The 21,399-nt window shown below is 41.3% G+C and overlaps 1 long non-coding RNA gene across 2 annotated transcripts in view; it reads right to left on the bottom strand.

The window, feature by feature from the left end:
- LOC111769024 (uncharacterized) overlaps positions 1 to 21,399 on the bottom strand; it is an 82,359-nt gene that overhangs the window by 19,519 nt on the left and 41,441 nt on the right. For both annotated transcript variants that reach the window (XR_011428758.1, XR_002801724.2), the window contains exon 2: positions 17,291 to 17,575. This is a non-coding gene — a long non-coding RNA (uncharacterized lncRNA). The remainder of the gene's footprint in view (positions 1 to 17,290; positions 17,576 to 21,399) is intronic.

Here is a 21,399-nt window from a genome sequence, read left to right as displayed (position 1 = left end):
GATACAGGTCCACTGGGTCTCCTCAAACTGCAGGAGACACAAATCGAGTGCTCAAATGGTCTCCCTGAAGCTCTGCTCGTAGATCACGGAGGGAGGGGAAAGCACCCTCTCCCCCATCCATGGTAAAGGATGCTAACAGCACACTGACAACTCTCTCCAAAGAAATCTCCCGATTTCCTCCTTTCTTGGCCTCTTCAACTTTAACCTTTTGATATTCCAAAGTGAATGAGGGGTAAAAGTTGCAAAGCTAGTTTTCAACATCTCTTTCTTGGTTCCATCTAGTGATCTGGTTTCTCCTACAATCTATTTTAAGTTCACATTTGTAACCTTCAAACTAAGATGCTGCTTAGACGAACTCAGGAATTTGAAAACAAGAGTTAAGAACGGTCAAAGGTCAGCTTCCACTTCCATGAAGTCAGTCAGGCATCTGCAGGACCTTTGAAATGCCTACATAAAGCCATCCCCACCGACAAACACTGGTCTGTTCAAGCTCTTCCTATTAGAAATGAGGAAACTGAGGCCGAGATGAGTTAAGAGATTTACTCAGAATCACGTAATCACAGGCGACAAAATGATGACCAAATCACAGTCCCTCAATGTGACACATCCCAACACCACACTCCTTGGCCAGCTCTCGTGACTCTCAGAGAAACATAGGAATCTTGCATAGGTCTGGCAGCCCCTGTGGCTCTATAGTCAGAAGCCCGGCCTCAAATCCTGGCTCCTCATGTACCCAGGAGTGATCCTGGGCCTTGGGTTTCTAGCTATAAAAGGACGTTGATAATGGTAGGAGGGACAGAATGGGTAATTTATAGGAAGGTACTTTCTAAACTGCTATGCCTTTGGCGAATGTTAGCTGCCATTATTATTATGGTGTTGGGGGACATCACAGTTTGTTCAGGATAACCTGAGTCTTACAATTATTGTGAGATTTATTTTAAGATCACTAATTTGTGGTGGTGTCTGGTCATAGGAAATGCATGGCCTAAACAAATTCCGAAAATTGGAAACTGTATGCAACTGCAAGGTTATCTATTACCTAGCCTATTAAAAGTAAATTCTTTTGAAAAGAGTAGTATGCATGTTGTACTAATGGCACAGTGTTAAAGGACATATATATTTCATCTACATCCAAGGGCTATAAAAAACAGCCAGATAAATAAACAAAAGGAGATGACAAAGCACCATGGAACAGGCATCATCACAGGCCTGGGCAAAACAGTGTCCAGAGCAAGAGGACTTCTGCCTCCCAAGGCTGTCGAAAGGAAACGGCCTTTCTCTGAGAAATCATTCAGTAACACACCTCGAGGCACCCACTTCAACACCACATGGTGCCTGATAGTCTTTCTAACACAGAGAGGAAAAATACACACCAGGCAGCTCCCCCAATAGGAGTCGCTGGACCTAATCAAGGTCAAAGGTACAGAGGAGGTCAGGGTAGTCATGGGGTCTCACAGAGGCTCAGAAGGAAGGCTGTTGATCTGGAGGGTCCCTGAGCAGGAAGCCCTGTCTTTGATCGTTGTTTGATCTCTTTGGATTGCAAAATATATGCAGTGCTCTTGTCTGACCTAAGAGCCCTTCAGAAAGAGAGAAAGGGGATGGGGAGAGGAGCACTCAGTAGGGGAAAAACTTCAGTCTTCACTGTCACCGTTTTCTGAGGGAAGTGAGAGAGATCAAAGGAAAGGGTTTCACTTAGACTAGTAAACTCTAGAAGTTGCCATCCAACTTCAGCCTTCCTATAAGGGATGATACGGCCAAGCTTCCATTTGTTTTTATTTATATTTATTAAAAGCAAGTTTGGGATTAACCACATGTAAGTATAAGCAGAAATGTAAATGACCCGCACATGGGAGACAGCGAGGGGGTGCAGAAGGATGGAATGCAGCCCAGTAAACCAAAGGGCCTGCTGGCCCAGTCAGCTCCCCAACAGGCAGCCCGGATCCTTGTATTTTTACGACATAAAGCTATTTCATTTTGTACATTTTCTCAACACAATCATAGATATGCATACGAAATCGCTTGTATTTTCTGCTACGATTTAAGAGAATATGTTCAATGGAGGCACACGAACTTTATTTTATTTTTTATTAAAAAAGTCATTTTTCCTTTAATACTAAGTTAGAGAAGCTCTGAGGACCGTCACTCTACTGTTTCCAAGACTAGTTATCTACAAGTCAAGTCCTTCTACTGAAAGGCCAAATTGGGCTCAGCCCTGAAGAGATACTGTGCAATTTATTCTGGGCATTTGGGACTCTTTTTTTTTTTTTTTTTTTTTTTTTTTAGATTTTTTTTTATTTTTTCCTTTTTCTCCCCAAAGCCCCCCGGTACATAGTTGTGTATTCTTCGTTGTGGGTCCTTCTAGTTGTGGCATGTGGGACGCCGCCTCAGCGTGGTTTGATGAGCAGTGCCATGTCCGCGCCCAGGATTCGAACCAACGAAACACTGGGCCGCCTGCAGTGGAGCGCGCGAACTTAACCACTCGGCCACGGGGCCAGCCCCAGGGCATTTGGGACTCTTGAGCATCCAGGAAAGATATGACTGAATGTGGTTAAATGAGGAACGGGAGAACAATGGGAGAGCAAGTTCTGGAAAGCGGCCTTAAGATAAAATCTGTGTTCAGTCAGCATCCCTTTGCCAACTCTGGATGCCCTCTGGATTTTTCAGACTTAATGAGCCACTATCTCCCTTCTATGACTTTGAGCCCCTCCACTGGGGAAATAGGGTTTTAACAATATATGTTCCACAGGGAGGAGCCTAGTTCCTAGAACATTGCATTGGTTCAGTAGACATTGAACTGTATGATCATCAAACTCTGAATGTATTTTTCATCTAACCATTCCCCCTTCATTTAACTCTTCTCTTCCACAGGGACTGATGCTATATGGGCAGGAACAAGTGAGTGAATGAACGAATAAATGGATGTGTTAATAAGTGCATATTGTCTGATTATACATAAAAACATTTGTATGGGCTGTGAATATAATAGTGTTTCTTTCCTAATATTGTTTCCTTGAATATGGGGCCATTATTCATTATGATAAATGCACCTTTACATCTGTAAGACTTTGTGCTATTTACAAAATGCTTTCACATGCATTATCTTATTTAATCCTCACAGCAGTGCTGCAAAGAAGATATTATTATCCCCCACTTTAGATAAGATCAATAATTTGTCCAAAGTACACAGGAAACACAGACGTGGACTTAAACCCAAGTTTTGCCACATATACTTAGCAGTATTTCCCCCGGGTTGAAGGGTGAGTAGGAAGGCGAAGGTTATGTTCATTTGTAAACAGACTCTTCTTTCTGAAGATGTACTGTTGTGCAGTGTCCAGATAGAGCAAGTGGCATCTCTAAATGCCTGACCAGCTCCCCCCCGCCCCAGGTACCTGGCTTGCCACAGGCTATATCTGCTTTTGAAGGCACAGTTGGTCTCATGCCATGTCATTCAATAGGCCTTACATTTGATTGTAGCCACTTGGTGCTAAAATAACTAACCAAAAGAAATTCAGACAATTAACCAGTTATTATTTTGTCTACACAATGACAAACAACCTATGGGGTAGATTTTTGTCTTCGACTTGAATTGCTATATTCACGGAGATGCCACAGTTATTTCCTCTCCAGTTAAATGTCAGCCCACAACAAGGAAGCCAGTAGGCTTGAACAGCAGGAGTCAATATAAAAAGACTAGGACTCAAAGTGTGGCCTGCCTCCTAAGGCCCCTGGTAGTCCTTCTGTGCTAATGATCTGTGTGTCTGGCATTGCTGCTGTAGACACACTTAATATCCTAGAGCTGGAGGCCCTTAGAAATCATTTAGTGGAGTAGTTTTCAAACTTCAAAAAACTGGTACTAAACACTTTATTTAAATAAAATCTAATATAGAATCCCAACGAGCAAAGCAAATCCAAGCAGATTTGTTTTGGTTGAAGAGGAGATTGTGATAAGCCTGAGGCGGCCCTTGCCAACAGGGTTCTAAAAGTAGGTTAACTGTCATTTTCCATATGAGAAAACAGAGGCCTAGAGAGTACCACCTCAGCATCCTAACTTTGCCACCCCCGCTTAGACATCATGCTTCCCAAATATGCCTGATCAAAAGTTACCAGGAGCCCTTGTGAAAAACATAGTTCCCTAGATCCCCTTCTTTTCAGATTCTGGTCAACTGGCTTGGGATGAAATCCAGGTGATTCTTTTCATCAGTGAACTTTGAGAAACACTTGCTGGGTTGAAAGGGCCGAGGATGTCCTCTTGTTTTTTTATTTTATTTTATTTATTTTTTATTTATTTATTTATTTTTGAGGAAGATTAGCCCTGAACTAACTACTGCCAGTCCTCCTCTTTTTGCTGAGGAAGCCTGGTCTTGAGCTAACATCCGTGCCCATCTTCCTCTACTTTATATGTGGGACGCCTACCACAGCATGGCGTGCCAACCAGTGCCATATCCCCACCCGGGATCCAAACCAGCGAACCCCAGGTCGCCAAAGCAGAATGTGAGCACTTAACCGCTGCGCCACCAGGCCGGCCCCCCAAGGATGTCCTCTTAAAGGGAAGGCAAAGAGTAGGCCATTCATCACCTGGGAAGCCAGAGATCCAAGCACTGTCAGAAAAGTTGTCTCTCTTCTCCATAGTCAAGGAATGTCAGTTCTCTGGCTTAAAGGAAAAATTTCAACCAAAAAAATATTTTCATTCACTTTTGACACCACAAGATTTTGAAGATGTGTCGCCTTGGAACGCATGTTTGACTTGCTTCAGTAGGAAGACAGATTTCGTGACATGACCTCTGCTCCCTCGCTGCCCACCACCACCTGATCATCCACTTCTGCTTGGGCACTCCCAGGCTGCTTGCTCTTTGCCCGCATGGTTTACTCCAAGACCTGTTTCCTTCCCAAATCATAGGCGTGTTTCCTCCAACACGCCATCCCTGCCAATGCAGCCTGGACTCCCAGATCAGCTACATCCCCATGCGCTCACTTCACGCTCTAGCCATGCCATCGTGTCTTGTGTCAGAATTTGTGTAACCCAGGTGTCTACTCCCTGGAAGTATGCCAGCCCTCTAGTCTGCTAGTTCCACTCTTTCCTTCAACATTTACTCTTACCCTCACCACTGATATATGAGATTTGCCCCCCTCTTCTTTTTGTTTTAGAAAAAATAAGTTTTTGAATATTTATCTTTCAAAATCTGGGGCTTGTTTCATTTCCTTTCCGGAAACCATGTGGCTGTAATCTGTCCCTCCACTGTACTTGACTCCAAATGCTCTGCCTTGGTCTCTGATTGCTTTTCTGCTAGTCCGAGAACTAGAGGACCACTCTTTGCCTTTGGTAGAATGCTGCCATTGGTGATGCTGGCCTCAAAGGATGGGGTCATAAAGAACCTGGGCCTCTCAGCTCCACATCATCCCGTAAGTCCCTGCACCACCATTAATACAGGGCTCTACTATGTGAACCCAGTGGAGCGAAGATTGGGGGTAATTAGAAGGAATATATCCACAACTGGTTGCTGAATATAATTGTTTCCAGAGTCCAAGGAAAGGGGATTTTAAACTCATGATAGGGGTTTCCTCATGGACAAACTCTAGTTACTAGCCTTGCTCCTGTCTCTTGAGGTCTTTAGAGAGAGCCCCTTCCACAATCCTTCACTGTACGAATAAGTTCCCTTTATCTGTAGATTAATTATATTTACCCTAGAACTTGTCCCAACCACACCGATGTTGCTCCCTAACACACACACACACACACACATACACACACACACAGGCCTACACACATGCACATCAGTTCAATCCACAGGATAAATATCCATCGCAGCCCTCTGAGAGTCTCACCCTCACTAGGAGCAGGGCACATGAGGATGGTTCAGGGCAAGCTCCTGAGAGCCACAGCCTCTCTATTTCAGGGTCACTTTGCAGGTGCAAGGTGAAGCTATACCTCTTTATTCTCTATCTCTACTCCTGCTCGTCTCTGGGTCACTTTTAAAACACACATGCACAGGTGCACACACACACTCCCAAGAAGAAACAAAAATTCACTTTCATAAAGCCAAGCTAATCTTCAAAATTTTCCCAACCCCAGAGAAAAGCACCCTTTTACCCAGTTATGCAGAGGAATTATTGATTCCTTTAGTCCAACCTCCTTGCTGCAGCCAATATCTTCTCACCGCAACAATCAGGCTGAGCGGATTGCTCACATGGCATATTGGTGGCACTACCAAAATGTGATTAAAATCAGTCCTATGCTTTTTCTGTTGGGTTATTTTGTACTCTCCAAAATACTGTGAGGTAGGGGAGCGGATAAGGCATATTGCTAGTTACCTTTCAATATCCATCCTCCCTTTCCATAGCAATAGAGCTTTAACTGGGCAATGGCTGCTTGGCCGAGGACCACTGCCTTACCAAGCCACTCCTGCAGCTAGAGGTGGACCTGTGAGCACTGACTCTGGCTGATGGAATGTGAGAAAGAGATATGTGTCATTTTTCTCAGTTTTGCCCTTAAAAAGATTGAGTATAAGCTCCTGACCCTTTCCTTCTTCCTGTTAGCTATGGGATGACTAGAACAAAAGCAGGCACCTTAAACTCAAAGATGGACTACCTCTCTCGACTTCTGCAGAGAAAGGAATAAGCATCTACTGTGTTGAAGTCAGTGCATCTTGGGTACTCGTTGTTGCAGAAGCTTAGCTGGACCCCTGTCAAATACAGTGGCCATCGTCATGGATGTCAAGCCCTTTGAAGGGGACAAAGCCATGGAGCTTTCCTCAACCATCCTAAAGATTGCTTTGTCAGAACTTGGACACTTTTTAACAGAGTAGACGTACCATATTATGAAATGTAACATTTTACTCCGCATCCGTTTGTAGATTTTTGCTTAGAATAGTTACCAATTTTTCTTTGTTAGGACAGTGCTGTCCAGTGATTGTCATTGTCTACTTTAACAGCAGCCTACACCTCGCCTGGGAACTTAAAAGTATAACACACTTTCTGGAAGCAATGATTTCTTTCTCTTTATTAGGTTCAGCAGACAATTTGTATCCTTGAAACTTAAAGGCAGAAAACTTACAACCAACCGGGATAAAAGAGGCTTTACAAATACGGAGAGGAAATTAAGGGTCCAGATAATGAGAGCTAATTTGTATTAACTCAGTGAATGCAACTCTCTCCCTCAATCCTTCTCCAACAGTCCTACTAAGACCCATAAGTGACTAAAAGTGAAATGACCTTAACATTGCCCAAAAAACTCTGGGAGGCAGAAATTTAATTTTAAACTGCTATTCCTCATCCTCATCAGGAAGAATAAATCACCATTTGCCAACCCGACACTAACTCCATCCAAAGAATGGATGCATTTAACCCTATTTTCAGATTTGCTTGATAACTAATAATAGCAATCCCATATGGCATTTACTATGTACTAACACCATTCTATGTGATTTGCACATATTAACTCTTCTAATTCTTACAACCCTATGAAGTAGGTATAATTAGTTTTCCCATTTTACAGACAAGGAAACCAAAGGCACAAATATATTTTACATGCTTGTTAGTAGACTAAATATTTTTTAGTAGGTGTGAAGAGCGCTATCTTCAAGAGACTTTTTGTTGCTCGCAAGCTGAGTGATAGTTGTTGATGAAATGCGAGCATTCACATTTTCACTCATCATTACCCTCCCACCAGCAATTGTACTCCACTGAAACTGACCTGCTTCCTCCTCGGGCAAAAATAAATTAGCCGACTGTACTGAGCATGTACCTAAAAGTCAGATTATTCTCAGCTAGATCGACTGTTCTCCTGTTCAAGAAAATGGTATCTTCATGTTTTATAGAGCACATCTCAGTGTTCAAAATTTTCATCATGTCGTTCGTCTACTTATTATCACTCCACAGATTTTTTTCCTTAGAACATCTAGTTTATTGCTCTATAAATGTCCACAAGAACTGGAATCCTAATATTTACCTTTGTTCTGAAAAAAACTGAGTATTGAAATACTTATCTTTCAAAATCTATTCTTAATGAGAAGCAACAGTTACAAACAGCCAGTAAAAGGTACATTGGATTTTGACCATTTTAGCTATGAGTCAGCTCTTGCAATGGAATTTATTTATAACTCCCTGTTTTCTTTGAACAATTCCAAAGATTTTTATAACTTTTTAGTGTCAAGACAATACTATCGTGTTATATTGTCACACTGTTTTACAGTATCCAATTCCACCATTGAAATAGTTTTGAAATGTTGAAATAGTTTTGTTGCTTGCCAATTCAAAGTTGGACAGTCCAAATTACATTTCTTCTCTAAATACTAATTTTTGTCTACGATTTATGGGGCAAAAATTCATCGTTTTCTCGATTCTCACCTTCTTCCATTTGGAACAGCAAAGTGATTAACTAAAAAAAACGAAAACTAACTAAATTTGTTAGCAATATCCCTTTTCAGATAGAAGTGGCCATGTGTCCTGACCAAGGACATATAATAAGTAGATGTCATTGGATGGGACTTTTAGGAAACCTCTTTAAAAGCAGTGCAGACTCAGCTAACAAATATTTTCCCTTGCCCTTTCTCTTCTTCCTTCCTGAAGAGTAGATGAGATGCCAGAAGTGGTGCAATGAGCTTGGGTTCATGAAGCAACTAGCATCCACTAAGGATGGCTGAATGGAAGTACAGAAGGAGCCTGCATTATATTGATGGCAGGGAACCGCCATCTCGGTCCTGAAATGCCTTGCCCAGACATCACATAATGTGAAGAAAATAAAAGCCTTCATTTGTTTCAGCTTCTGTTTTTCTGGTTTCTGTTACTCACAGCCAAGCGCAATTTCTAACTTCTGAGGGATCAGATTAACAGTAACACAGAATATAAAGGTTTTCAACATCTTGAAGCTTAAAAATTGGGATAGGTCTACAAAGCGTGGGTAAACATTGTGTTATACAGCCATTAGGTATTTTCAAGCAGTATGTGAAATCAAATCATCTGTTGGGGAATCAGATCAATCATTTGACAGAATGATCCAGTTATTAAGAAACAAAAAATACTAATGCTATCATCCATGCTCTGTTTATTTCAGTAAAATAAATCTGGACATAGAAAAGATGACATGCGCCATGATTTTTGAATTATGAAACTGACAGGAAGCCTATAAAGTTTTGGGTTTTTTAACATGAAGAATTCTTGTGCTCAGGAATATACACATATGTAGTATTGTTCACACAGGGAATGAATTTTTACCTTTAACAATGGAAGCAGTAGGAACCTCTAAACTGTAGAATTGAAAAAATTATGAAAAGTAGTAAGAATAATGAGTCTTTTTCTATAAATATGTAATAACAGTGATAATAGCCACTTTTTTTTTTTTTTTGCTGGGAAAGATTTGCCCTGAGCTAATCTCTCTTGCCAATCTTCCTTTTTTGTCCCCCTCCCCAAAGCCCCAGTACATAGTTGTCTATCCTAGTTGTAAGTCTTTCTAGTTCTTCTATGTGAGCCACCACCATAGCATGGTTGCTGATAGAAAAGTGGTGTGGTTCTGTGCCCAGGAACCGAACCAGGCTGCCAAAGTGGAGCAAGCCAAACTTTAACTGTGAGGCCATAATGCCTGGATCAATAGCTACTATTTAAAATATGCCAATAATGGGCCAAATCATGTAGTCGATCTTGAAGAAGAGAAGAATTCAGTGGATGCATTGATGTATTGCTGAGTTCATTCTTCTTTTGTTACATATCCCCAAGAAAGTCTCCATTCCCAGTGCAAGGACACAGTGAAGACATTTGGAGAGGCATTTTATGTAATTAAAAATCCTCTCAATGATAGCTCCTACCACAACTGTATTAATTTTCTATTGCTATATAAATTTTCACCCACTTAGTGATCTGATACCCAATTATCACCTCATGCTTTGAGTAGGTCAGAAGTCCTGTAGGGCATACTGGGTTATTGGCTCAGGGGCTCACAAGACTAAAATCAAAGTGTCAGTCAAGCCACCTTCTCATCTAGAGCTTGAGACCCTCTTCCAAGCTCACTCAGATGGTTGGTAAAATTCAGTTTTTTCCAGTACAAGACTGAAGCCCCCATTTTCTTGCTGGCTGTCAGCCAGGGGTCTTCAGGTTCTAGCCGTATGCCCTCCTTCTCTCACAATGTGGCAGTTGTTTGTCTTCAAGGCCAGCAGAAAAACATGTTACTGATGCTTTACCTTCCTTTAAAGAGCCCATTTGATTAAGTCAGACTCACCCACAATAATCTCTCTTTCAATTAACTCAAGGTCAATTAGTAACGTAATCGTGGGAGTGATGTTCCATCATATTCACTGGGCCCCACCCACACTCCTGGGGAGGGGATTTTAGAGGGCATGTACGCCAGGTCACACAGTCTTGGGGCCATCTCAGAATCCTTCCTACCACGACAACCTACAGCATTGTGTTGCTTGAAGAAGTAGTTATAACGGTTACTTTTAATTCACAGCTCTGAAGAGGAAGGCTATGTCCGTATTCTCACCTAATTATCTGGAAATTCTTTGTCAGCACTGCACTGTCACCACCGTTTTGAAATTAGGCATTCAACACTTTAGCATGACAATTTCTTCAAACTAGAATAAAAAGAGATTAGCTATTCCGATTCCACTCTTTTGTGTACATGCCATAAACAGTGCTCTCAGACCTCCACCTATGGGGTTGGTACCCAGGAGTTTTCTCCTCAGGCCAGTCCCACTGCATTGTTCTGGAGCTACCAGCAATGGTGGCCACTTCCTCATTAGGCTAGTTCTTCAGTGTGGCTCTGGACTTTACTTACGGAAACTTAGCCATTTTCTCCAGCCTTCCCAGTTATCCCCTGAGCTACCTAATCCCCTTTGCTAAATCTATTTTGGCTAAAACTAGCCAGAGTGAATTCTGTTATTTGCAAACAACAGCCTTGACCAAGACAGTGATTGATGGCAGATGTGGTGGTGGACAGCAGGCCTTTCAGGAAATGAGAACTTGTGGCTGCTTCTCTGATGTAGTCAGGTTAAAAGGCCAAGAGAATCCAGCCCATGGCAGCAGTGGAGAGAGAGTTACTTAAACAATCACTCGCTTATGGAATGAGGAGCCTATCAGGGGCAAGGCTTTCAGGGACCACGTGATGGCAATTGTACAAGAGTAGAAAGGCATGTGGAAGAAAAGACTGAAGGCTTTCTTATAACAATCAGTCTGGAGGCTTCTGATTGTTATAGAAACAAAAAGACCGTGTGATGGCTAATATTATGTGTCAACTGGGCTAGACCATGGTACCTAGATATTGGGTCAATGTATACCTATATACTTCATATGTATGTGCATACATAAACACACACACACATCCTATTGGTTCTATTTCTCTGGAGAACTCTAAGTAATACAGATAGGCATAAAATTTGACCATGACCTGGATCAAGTTGTGGTCATAGAACTATGTACACCCTAAAAAAAATGCCTCATGTGGCCACGTGGCTATTACAACTGAAAATATAACACACAGTGTTATCCTATGATTGTTGATTTATAACATCAGCTGATTTCACAGTCCCGTCACTTCTCTTATGGAAGTATTGCTTAGGGGAGAATCACACCACCCTTCAGACTCCTAATAATTAGAATGGGGCATATGGGAGGAGTCTGGTGAGTCACCGTACTCCAAACCCCCTAATTTCACCGAGCCTTCCCAGTCCAGCTTAAGCAGCCCTTCCTGGTCTGCCTGATGGGGTTGTTCCTGTCTTGAATTCCATGGAATGACCTAGACAGAGGCAATTCCTTTGTAAGGGAAATCTACTTCTCCTCATTCCCCTCCCCTGAGAATACTCATCGCCCATTGACTTAGAATTAGAGATTTCCAGAAGCCTATTACAAAGTCAAACGAGGAAAGAGAAAGCTTACACACACAAATGTATACATGCATGCATGCATACAAGTAAGCAAGATTTTTGCTAATTAATATCAGCAAAAATCTGGGGAATATATGTGGGAATGCATTTTGAGCATGCTTGCAGTAGATGGATTTTCCAGTGACGGCAGAACAATATCTCCCATCCCACATGCTCCAATTTGATGATCTTCCCATCAAGAGTTGAGCTCTCTTGTTCCTTCCCTTTGAATGTGAGTTGGCTTGTGACTCACAGGAGTGAAGTTACGTGATTTTGAGGCTGGGTCATAAAAGGCAGTGGTCTCTATCCAGCTCTCTTCAGGATGCTCACCTTCAGAATCTAGACACCATGCTGTATGGAAGTCCAAGCAACCATACAAAGAAGCTGCATGCAAGGCTCCTAGCCCATGGCCTCAGCTGAGATTCCAGGCAAAGGCCAGCATCAATCACCAGAAAGGTGAGAAAGCAGACCTTTACTCAGCTCCCCACCCCACCCTTGATTTAAAATTTTTCCAGCTGAGGCTTCAGACATCATGGAACAGAAACAAGCTGCTCCCATTTTTGAATTCCTGACTCTCAGAATCCTCAAAAAGAAATTTTATGGCCCTGAGTTTGGGTCACTTGTTACACAGCATTGGTAACTGAGACAGTACTTGGGCCAGCGAACATAAATTTAGATTTGTCTGAGTTCCTGAAATGAGTGCACTTCTTATCTATTCTGGAGTCAATAAGCAAAGTCAAGTAACTAGAGTTTACAGTTTTGCTCAATCAGTTCACTGAAACCTGGTTCTAGTGGTGGTCTTCCCTAAAGGAAGATGTAAAAAGAAAAGTTTGATATTATGAAGAGGAAGAGATATAAAGATTTGGGATAAATAAGAATGTTGATGAATATTTATAATTTGCAAACCACTTACACACACACACACACACACACACACACTGTGGCCCTCAAAAGAGGCCAGAAGAAACTCCTTTCACCACACCATTGAAAAATACATTGGTGAGTGGAGGGCTGACGTCTTTGAAAAGGGACGCTGCCGTGGAAACGGGCTCTCTGCTGAGCAGACCTTTGGCTGACAGAAGCCTAGCAGCACTTCTTCATTTCCAGAGACAAGATGGACATGGTTATGGTCATAGGGAATTGGTCAGCACAATAATTACATGATTCATAACAAAGTGATCTTCGACAGTGCTTTGCCAGGATCCCCAGAACGAAAATACAGGGCCAACCTACTTAGATCTTTTTTGATATAAAAGAAAAAGTAAAAATAAACAACAATAAAACAACGCTCTCCTAATTCTGAAGAACAAAGGCATAAAATGAGCTGTCATGATAGCATCAAAACCCAACAAAGAATGCCCAGACTGAGTCAGTTCATAGATCAGAAGCCCAGCAACGAAGGAGGGAACCCAGAAACCCCCTGAGGAAGGACCCTAAGATGACGTCACATGTAAGTGATGTATAAATCTTTCTTCTGGCCTTCTCCTGTGGGCTCTGCAGCCATTTTGCAAGGATGGCTGTGTGCTACTGGAGAAAGGAAAACACTTTTGGGGATTACTGGATATTTATTGGCTCTGAGCTAATAGTTAATCCATAGAAACCCAGGCTTTTACTCTGGCCCACTGGTCAGGATGGGAGCACCTGGGCACCAGGTGATAAGTCAGTTTTGAGGACCTAGTCAGCCTTAGAGTGGATCCAGTGCCTCCACAAAGCCATCTGGTTGATATTTTCCCAGGTCTCAAAAGTGAATTTGAATAAAAATACTCAACAAAAGCCCCATATTGGCCCTTGACCCCTAGAATAAAAGCTTAAATTATGATAGAAATGGCCAAATGTAGTCCGGAGACCTATGTGCTCTCCCAAAATGTTAAATCAAAAGCAGTACCACACACCTGGGGTAATCATAGAGACTAGGGCCACCGTTAAAGACTTAAAAGATGCACAGCTGGTGACTGTTATCACACTGTCATCTAATTTACCTATCTAGCCCTTGCAGAAGAGAGATGAGTCTTGCAGAATGACCAAGGGTTATTTTACATTCACATGACTTGTCGCATCATCAGGATGCTATTCTTTAGTAAAGAAAATATGTCTAGACCCTGGAATGTAGCTAGTGATCTGACAGTGCCTTTTTCTCTGTCCCAATGGATACAGAATACTAGAGGCAGTTTGTTTTTTCCTGGCAAGGACAGACTCAAACCTTCATTGGCTTCAGTGCCCAAGAGCAATACGAACTCACTGACTCTGTTCCATAACTAAGTGCACAGAACATCATAGTGGTCTATAAACTGGTGACTTTATACTAATGCAACCCAGTGCACAGGAAGATTAGCTAGGTGTGTTCATAAAACGCACACATATCAAAAGATAGAGGAGCTGAAAAATACAAGGACCTAACGCGTCAGAGAAATTTCTGGGAGACCAGTGGACTCAGGTTTCTCAAAATGTCTCCTCCAACATGCAAGAAAAGTATTGTACTGTGCACCCCCCTGTCGCTGAGAAAGGAGAGCAGTGCTTGCTCAGTCTTTTTGCATTTTGTAGAAAATATATACGACATTTGGTTATGCTTCTACAAATAATTAACAAGTCCGCTGAAAGTCGTCCAGCTTCGAGTGCGGCGCAAACCAAAGAAGACTCTAGAAGATCTAGACTACAGTGCCAATGCTCAATTTCAAAGTACAGTATCATTTTCAGTAAGTAACTATATATTCTCCTTTTGAGAAACCCTTGGCTTGCTGTTGGACCCTGAATGTTTGAGAGTGGTACACCTTGTGACCATGGAAATTAAGCTGGAAATAAGATATGTGTTATCTTATCTACTGAGCTATAAAGTCAGATATTCCTTGATGCATTCCGTCATCCCTTGGAAATGGTTTATATTTGAACAGATTCAAATCGGTCCTGAAAACACAAGTTGCAAGAGCAGGTGACCCATACTGTCATTCCATCTACTCTTGCCATGCTGCCATCATTGTCTCAATCCACACCTCTAGACTCATTAAGGAATTTCTATGACCAGGTGACTGAGAAGAAAAATATTCCAGTTTACTATCGTCCCATTGGATATGACAATCCTGAGAAGCACCCTATGGGAACCTCTATGTTATAGAAGTATTCTTCTGGCCCTCATTGTGTAGCAGTATTTCATTGTCCCTTTTAATGCAGCTCAATCACTCTACCTACAGAAGTGGACAGCTACATCATGACAATCCCACTCAGGGGTGACCTAATGATCACTGTAGAAAAATAAATACTCCCAATAGGCAGAACTTCAAATAATACATCTCATGATCCATTTACCTGGAAAGGAAGATAAGCCACAGGTCTACATTAATTTATGGTCAATAGCTAACGGTTTCATTGGATAGTCAGGGACTTGAGAAGAATAAGATTGGAGGGCTGGTGATGAAGAAGATTAGAACAAAGACCAATCTAGACGTTTAGACTATTCTAGAGTTCAAGATCATTTGTGTTCCAGGTGAATATACAAAAAGACTGACACTAAGTTTTCAATAAACAGTTGGACAAGATGACCTGCTGTGTGGATTTGTTAACCTCTTTCTACAATCATCCCAGTAATTTACTGAATGGTCTCATGGAAAAAGTGGTTATGGGGGCTGGCCCCGTGGCCGAGTGGTTAAGTTCTCGCGCTCCGCTGCAGGCGGCCCAGTGTTTCGTTAGTTCGAATCCTGGGCGCGGACATGGCACTGCTCATCAGACCACGCTGAGGCAGCATCCCACATGCCACAACTAGAAGAACCCACAACGAAGAATACACAACTATGTACGGGGGGGCTTTGGGGAGAAAAAGGAAAAAATAAAATCTTTAAAAAAAAAAAAAAAAAGTGGTTATGGTTTCAGACAGAACTTATTTTTTCAAGCCCATTAATTCATGGGCTTAACAGCTTGGACTTCCTCTCCCTCCACATGTATAGATATTACTTCTGCTGAGTTCCCGGTTTCAAAGCAACAGTGGACAAACATGAGCCCTGCCATATGGTACCATACCCCAAAAGGAATAACCAGCCACCTGATGACAGGTTAATTACATAGGGCCTTTTCCAACATGGTGAATGTTGGAATCTGTCCTCTCTGAAACTGATACATTCTAGACATGGATTTGTCTATCTTGTCTACCAAGTTTCTGCCAGCAACACCATCTGTCAACTTACCGAATGCTTCACTCGCTGTCACCATTATTCACATAGCATTGCTTCTGACCAGGGATCTTATTTTATAGCAAAAGAATTACAAAATTAGATTGATGAATTTAGGATGCCTTAAGATTTTCAACCAGGAGCAGTTGGCTTTGTAAAGCAATGAAGTGACTTATTGAAGATTCAGTTTGGGTGCCTACTGGAAGATTTCACACAAAGTTGTGATGACATCTTGTAGAACACAATATATGCTATAAAATAGCCATTGATACATAGTGTTTTTTTCAACCATGGCCAGAACATATGCACTTAGAAACCAAAAAGTGAACATGGGAGTGGCACTTCCCACTATCCCCTCAACGGTCCACTAACAAATTTTACTTCACATCCTGGCACGTTCAACTGCGATGGTTTAAGGACCTTAGTACTCAAGGGAGAACGCTTCCACCCTTGAGACACAATTGCGTCTCAAACCACTTGACAAAGCAGACGAGGGGATTACCATGTCAGCAGTGGGACTGAGCATGATTAAAAAGGGATATTACTGCTACACAATGTAAATGTGGAAGAATATTTCCTAAACAAGGGTTCCTATAGGGTGCTTCTTAGTATTTCTATGTCCATTCATAAATGTTAATGGAAAACTAGAGCACCCTCATACGGGCAGAACCACCAGGGGCTCAAATCCCAAGGAACGGATGTTTGGGCTTCTCCACGGTAGGTAAAGCAGCCCAGTTAACTGAGCCAATACTGATCTGAAGATAAAAGGAATGTAGAATGGTTAGTTGTTGATGAAGACAGTTATAAACATCAACTAAAGACCCTTTGCAGAAAATATAACTGATTTTCTGTTTTACTCTTGCTTCATTTAGTATGTTTTGTTGGCATTTACTTTATAATTTAGTCCATATACTAAAAACATCAAGGCAGAGTTGAGAAAACATAACCATCACTACATATATTAGACCCAGAAAAGATTGCACTAAGTAAAGAGTCTTGGAGTCTCCTTGTCTGGGGAGAAAGTGAGGTTTTTTCTTTGTAGGAGAGATTGTCACCCTGTTAAGCAGGAACATAGTTTTTGTTGCTACTTTTAAGTTTGGAAAATAGATGTATATCCAGATAAAGGGTGGACTATAGTAGACCTGTTTTTCTGTGAGTTCTCAAACTATTTTAAATATTCTTTTTGCTTTTGATTTTTTCCTATTTTGTAAACCTTCTTTCCCCAGGTAAAGTCCCAAAAACTAGATATTTACAGACTCCTTTACAAATAGTGCAAGCAGTTACCTGGTTTCAGCCCTGCGGGAAAATAGGGTCTGCATGGGAAATTCATGTTTTGATGGTATGAATGGCGCCAGAGGTAGAGGTAGTGATGGAGTCTCCTCTCTAATCCGTGAAATACGGTTATGGAGTCAGTGGCAGTGGCGGTGGCCGCTTCCTCCTCAGGACAGATCTGTGGAGTGGTTCTGGAGTTTGTGGTGGTGACAGACAACAACTCCCTCCCGGTCTGTGGCGTGCCTCAAGGTATTGTTCCTGGAAGCTTGATCTGTTTCTCCAACTGTCCCAATGATCCTGTGTAAGGGACCAGAGAGTTCATCATTTGATCTAAGACACATTTGGGAGTAAAAGAAGATGCTGTTAATAATGTCAAGAATAGACCAGAACTGGACTGAACAGATGCGACACATAGTAACTCTAACACTGTGATTTACTTAATACATTTTGCTGCTTAAATTAGTCAGAATAAGACTTGCTTGTTTTTTCCTATGAATCCTAACAAAATACCATTGGATTTTTAGGATTATAAAATTAGTTAACAACGTAAGTGGACCCTGTGTCCTATATTGTGCCTATAGTACAGGGAAGAATATCCTGTTCTACATATTTATAAAGCAAATTCAGATTAATTCAAATCCATAGAATCTATTATATCAATATTAGTTGACTTAACGTAGCCATATGCTTGTTGCCTAAAGAACCATGACTTCCACTGATGTGTTGTTAATGAAGCCTAGGGAATGGAAACAAAATATTTTGTCACGAGGTTTTTATAAATAGTGGTTCACTGACATAGGTGAGTCGAGGTTGTTAAACACAATATTACTACGACAGAATATAAACTTAAAGAAATCTTGAAGTTAGTGTCCTTGTTAAAGTTGTCATTATCTAATTTCTCTGTAAGTCATTACTTTATGCTATGAATGATAGCTATATGCATATTGTTCTATGTTATAAATATACATATTTGTACTATAATACTACTAATTTCAGAAATCCAAGAAGAAATAAATATGGGTCTCATTCATCATTCCAGTGTCTTCATTCAAACAATGTTACCGAACACTTACTGGCACTTTACTCACTCGTTCAGCAATTCATATAGGCACTAGGCTAGGAGCCAAGAATACGATGATGAGCAAAACAGACATGATCCTAGGGACATGCATCTCGTAGTCTCAAAAAGGAAATGCAGTAATCAAATTATGATGCAAATAAATAAATGATTACAAACTGTAATGAATGCTATGAGGAAATGTATATGATGCTCTGGGACCTAGGTTATATGAGGAGTCAGGGAAGATCTTTCTGAGGAAATCACATTTAAACAGAGACCCGAAAATGACAAAACAATAACTAAGCGTGGGAGTTAGTGTGGGAGAAGAGGTTCCTCTAGACCGAGAGAAATGCAAGCAAAAGGCGATGAAGCAAAACCGGGCATGAATTTCAGTTCAAAGCACTGAAAGGAGACCCATGCAGCTGGAGCTGAGAGCAAGGGAGAGCAGGAACACAGTCAGCTCTGGAGGCAGCTGCCACCATCATGGCCCTGGGGGTGTGAAGAGGAAGGAAGGCTTGCCCAAGGCCTCTCCCCCTTCTGAGGAATTGGGTAGGTCAGCAACAACTTTACACAGAATACCAAGAACAGAAATTAGGTTCTGAGAGGATAGCTAGTGCCAGAATTCCACCTGAAATTGTAAAAAGCAGACAGAGATGGAGAGGGAAACCTGTGCCAAGGTCCTTGTGGGAAAGCCAAAAATTCGGAGTCCAGACACCAAACCAGAAACACCAAAGTCAAAGAGGACCTTTAGATAAAGATGTCAGACTGAATACACACATCTACCTGTCCTTTCTCTCCCAAATTCCTTAGCCTACAAAAAAGAATTTTCTAAATGTTCACTGATAAAGGATAATTGTCCTGAAAAACAAAAATTGTACCATCACCCAACCAGAAATTTGAGACAGAAACAAAGTGGATGGGAAATTGAAGGGAAATAAGAGCCAATAAAACAAAAACAAATAAAAACCTCACCCAGCCTAAAGCACAAACAGGAGAAAAGTACTTGAGTGAATTTGTATTTTATAAGCAAACATTGTTTATTATGAAAATTACCATTGAGAGGGACTTATACATCCTGTATTCTGTTGGGAACATTTCAGGAGGCCAGGGTCTTGGAGGGGGTTAGACACCTGGAAAAACAGCCCTGGGCAATTGATCTCCAACCAGTGCATTCTTACAGTAAGCGCTCAGGAATGTGCCTGGTGGTCACGAGTTACTTTGCATCTGGTGAACATTAGAAATGTAACCAAAGTCTCCAGAACAGTTGAGAGTGATTGAGAGACTAAAAAAAAACTCTGCATAATGGCAAAAAGACCACCGAAAAACCTTAGGAGTTCTGTCAGCAGATGGTGGTACCAGCAGCAGGACGCCCTCGCGAGAAATGACAGCCAGGTAAGTTTCCTCTCCAACAGCGAGGTTGCTCTCGTTCCTCCTGCTCCGCAAAGCTGTCTGGACGCAGGGACGTATACCTTTTCTACTCCCATGTAAGGAAGTTGTGTTATTTACCTGAAACTTTGCTGTCTTCCAGTCAGCACAATCATCTTTATAAAAATGGCATGATTGCCTTTTTTTTTAATAAATAAATAAAAATTATCCTTGAAAAGCTCTTGAGAAAGGTCCACTTTGCAGACAATCTAAACTATCTTAAGCATCCAGCACAAGTGATTTTTTCCTCAGTGTTGTAACAGAATAATATTTCTTTGGTTAAACACCTAAAAAATGCTTGGCTTACATTTAGAAGCCATGTGATGACAGACAAAGCTGTATCTTTAATCATTATTGTCATACTAAATGTGGTGAGTGTTTTTACTACAAGAGGCACATGGATGCCAAATATGATGGAAAGAACAGCAGATTTACATCTCCCATCTGAGATTTGCTCATTCTGGGATGAAACTGAGTGAATAGAATGACAGGCAAAATCATCTGTCATATTAAAAGAATTTTTTCTTTATATTTCCCCTACAACATAATTGAATTCTGGAAAATTACATATGAATATAATATAAGTCCACTGTAAAAATAAGAACCATTCCAGATATAGTGCAAGCTTCGAGGAAGCAAAAATGGAAAGTAGAGTAGCTTTGGCAAAATTATCAGAGTAATTCATTAAATGGTGGTCTTTGGATAAGCCCCCTGAGTCAGAGATTTTCCTCTTCCCCTAGAGGAGTGAAGGGTAGCTACAAGAGCCGGCCCAATGGCATAGTGGTTAAGTTTGCATGCTATGCTTCGGCATTCCAGGGCTTCCCAGGTTTGGATCCCAGCGTGGACCTACAAACTGCTCATCAAGCCATGCTGTGGTGGTGTCCCACATAAAAAAATAGAGGAAGATGGGCACAGATGTTACCTCAGCAACAATCTTCCTCAAACAAAAAGAGGAAGATTGGCGACAGATGTTGGCTCAGGGCCAATCTTCCTCACCAAAGAGAAAAAGAATTGAAGCATAGTTACTGCTGTTCACCCCCCAACAGCAACCAATCTGCCAGGAGTATGAGTGCAATGAGTGTTGGAGCTGGAGAAAGAAGAAGAGCAATGAAGTAGCTCTAAACCTCCATGGTGATAGAAGAGAAAGAGAAAGGAAAAGGGGAGTAGCTAAATTGGGCACTTGTTCCCCATACAAAACTTTAAGATATTGTTCTCTAAGGTGTTTTCTGACATAAGGAGATCTAATTGGGACCAGAAAAGCAGTAAAGAATGCCAAATAATTTAAAATCCCAAAGAATGATAGAGAACCCTACCCTCACATCCAAAATCAAGTCATTCATAGACCCTACCTAGTCACATATCTTACCCAGTCCCCAAAGAGCATTGAAAATCATTAAACATTTCAGAAAACAATTACCAAAAATCAACTTAAGAAAAATGACTATTCAAACAAATAAGAAATCTTAAAGTTAAAATATGTTTCTAGCAATGTTCCAGATATTTATCACTGCATAAAAAAATACCTCCCTAGTGGCACAACCATTTTACTGCATTTAACCATTTTGTGGGTCAGGGAACAGGGCAGGTCTCAGTTGGGTGATCTTTCTATTCCTTGTGTCATCGACTGATGTCATAT

Source organism: Equus caballus, chromosome 19, assembly GCF_041296265.1.
Source record: "Equus caballus isolate H_3958 breed thoroughbred chromosome 19, TB-T2T, whole genome shotgun sequence".
Taxonomy (NCBI): Eukaryota; Metazoa; Chordata; class Mammalia; order Perissodactyla; family Equidae; genus Equus; species Equus caballus.
The sequence above is the reverse complement of the archived record's forward strand: the minus strand, read 5'-3'. Positions and strand labels throughout refer to the sequence as shown.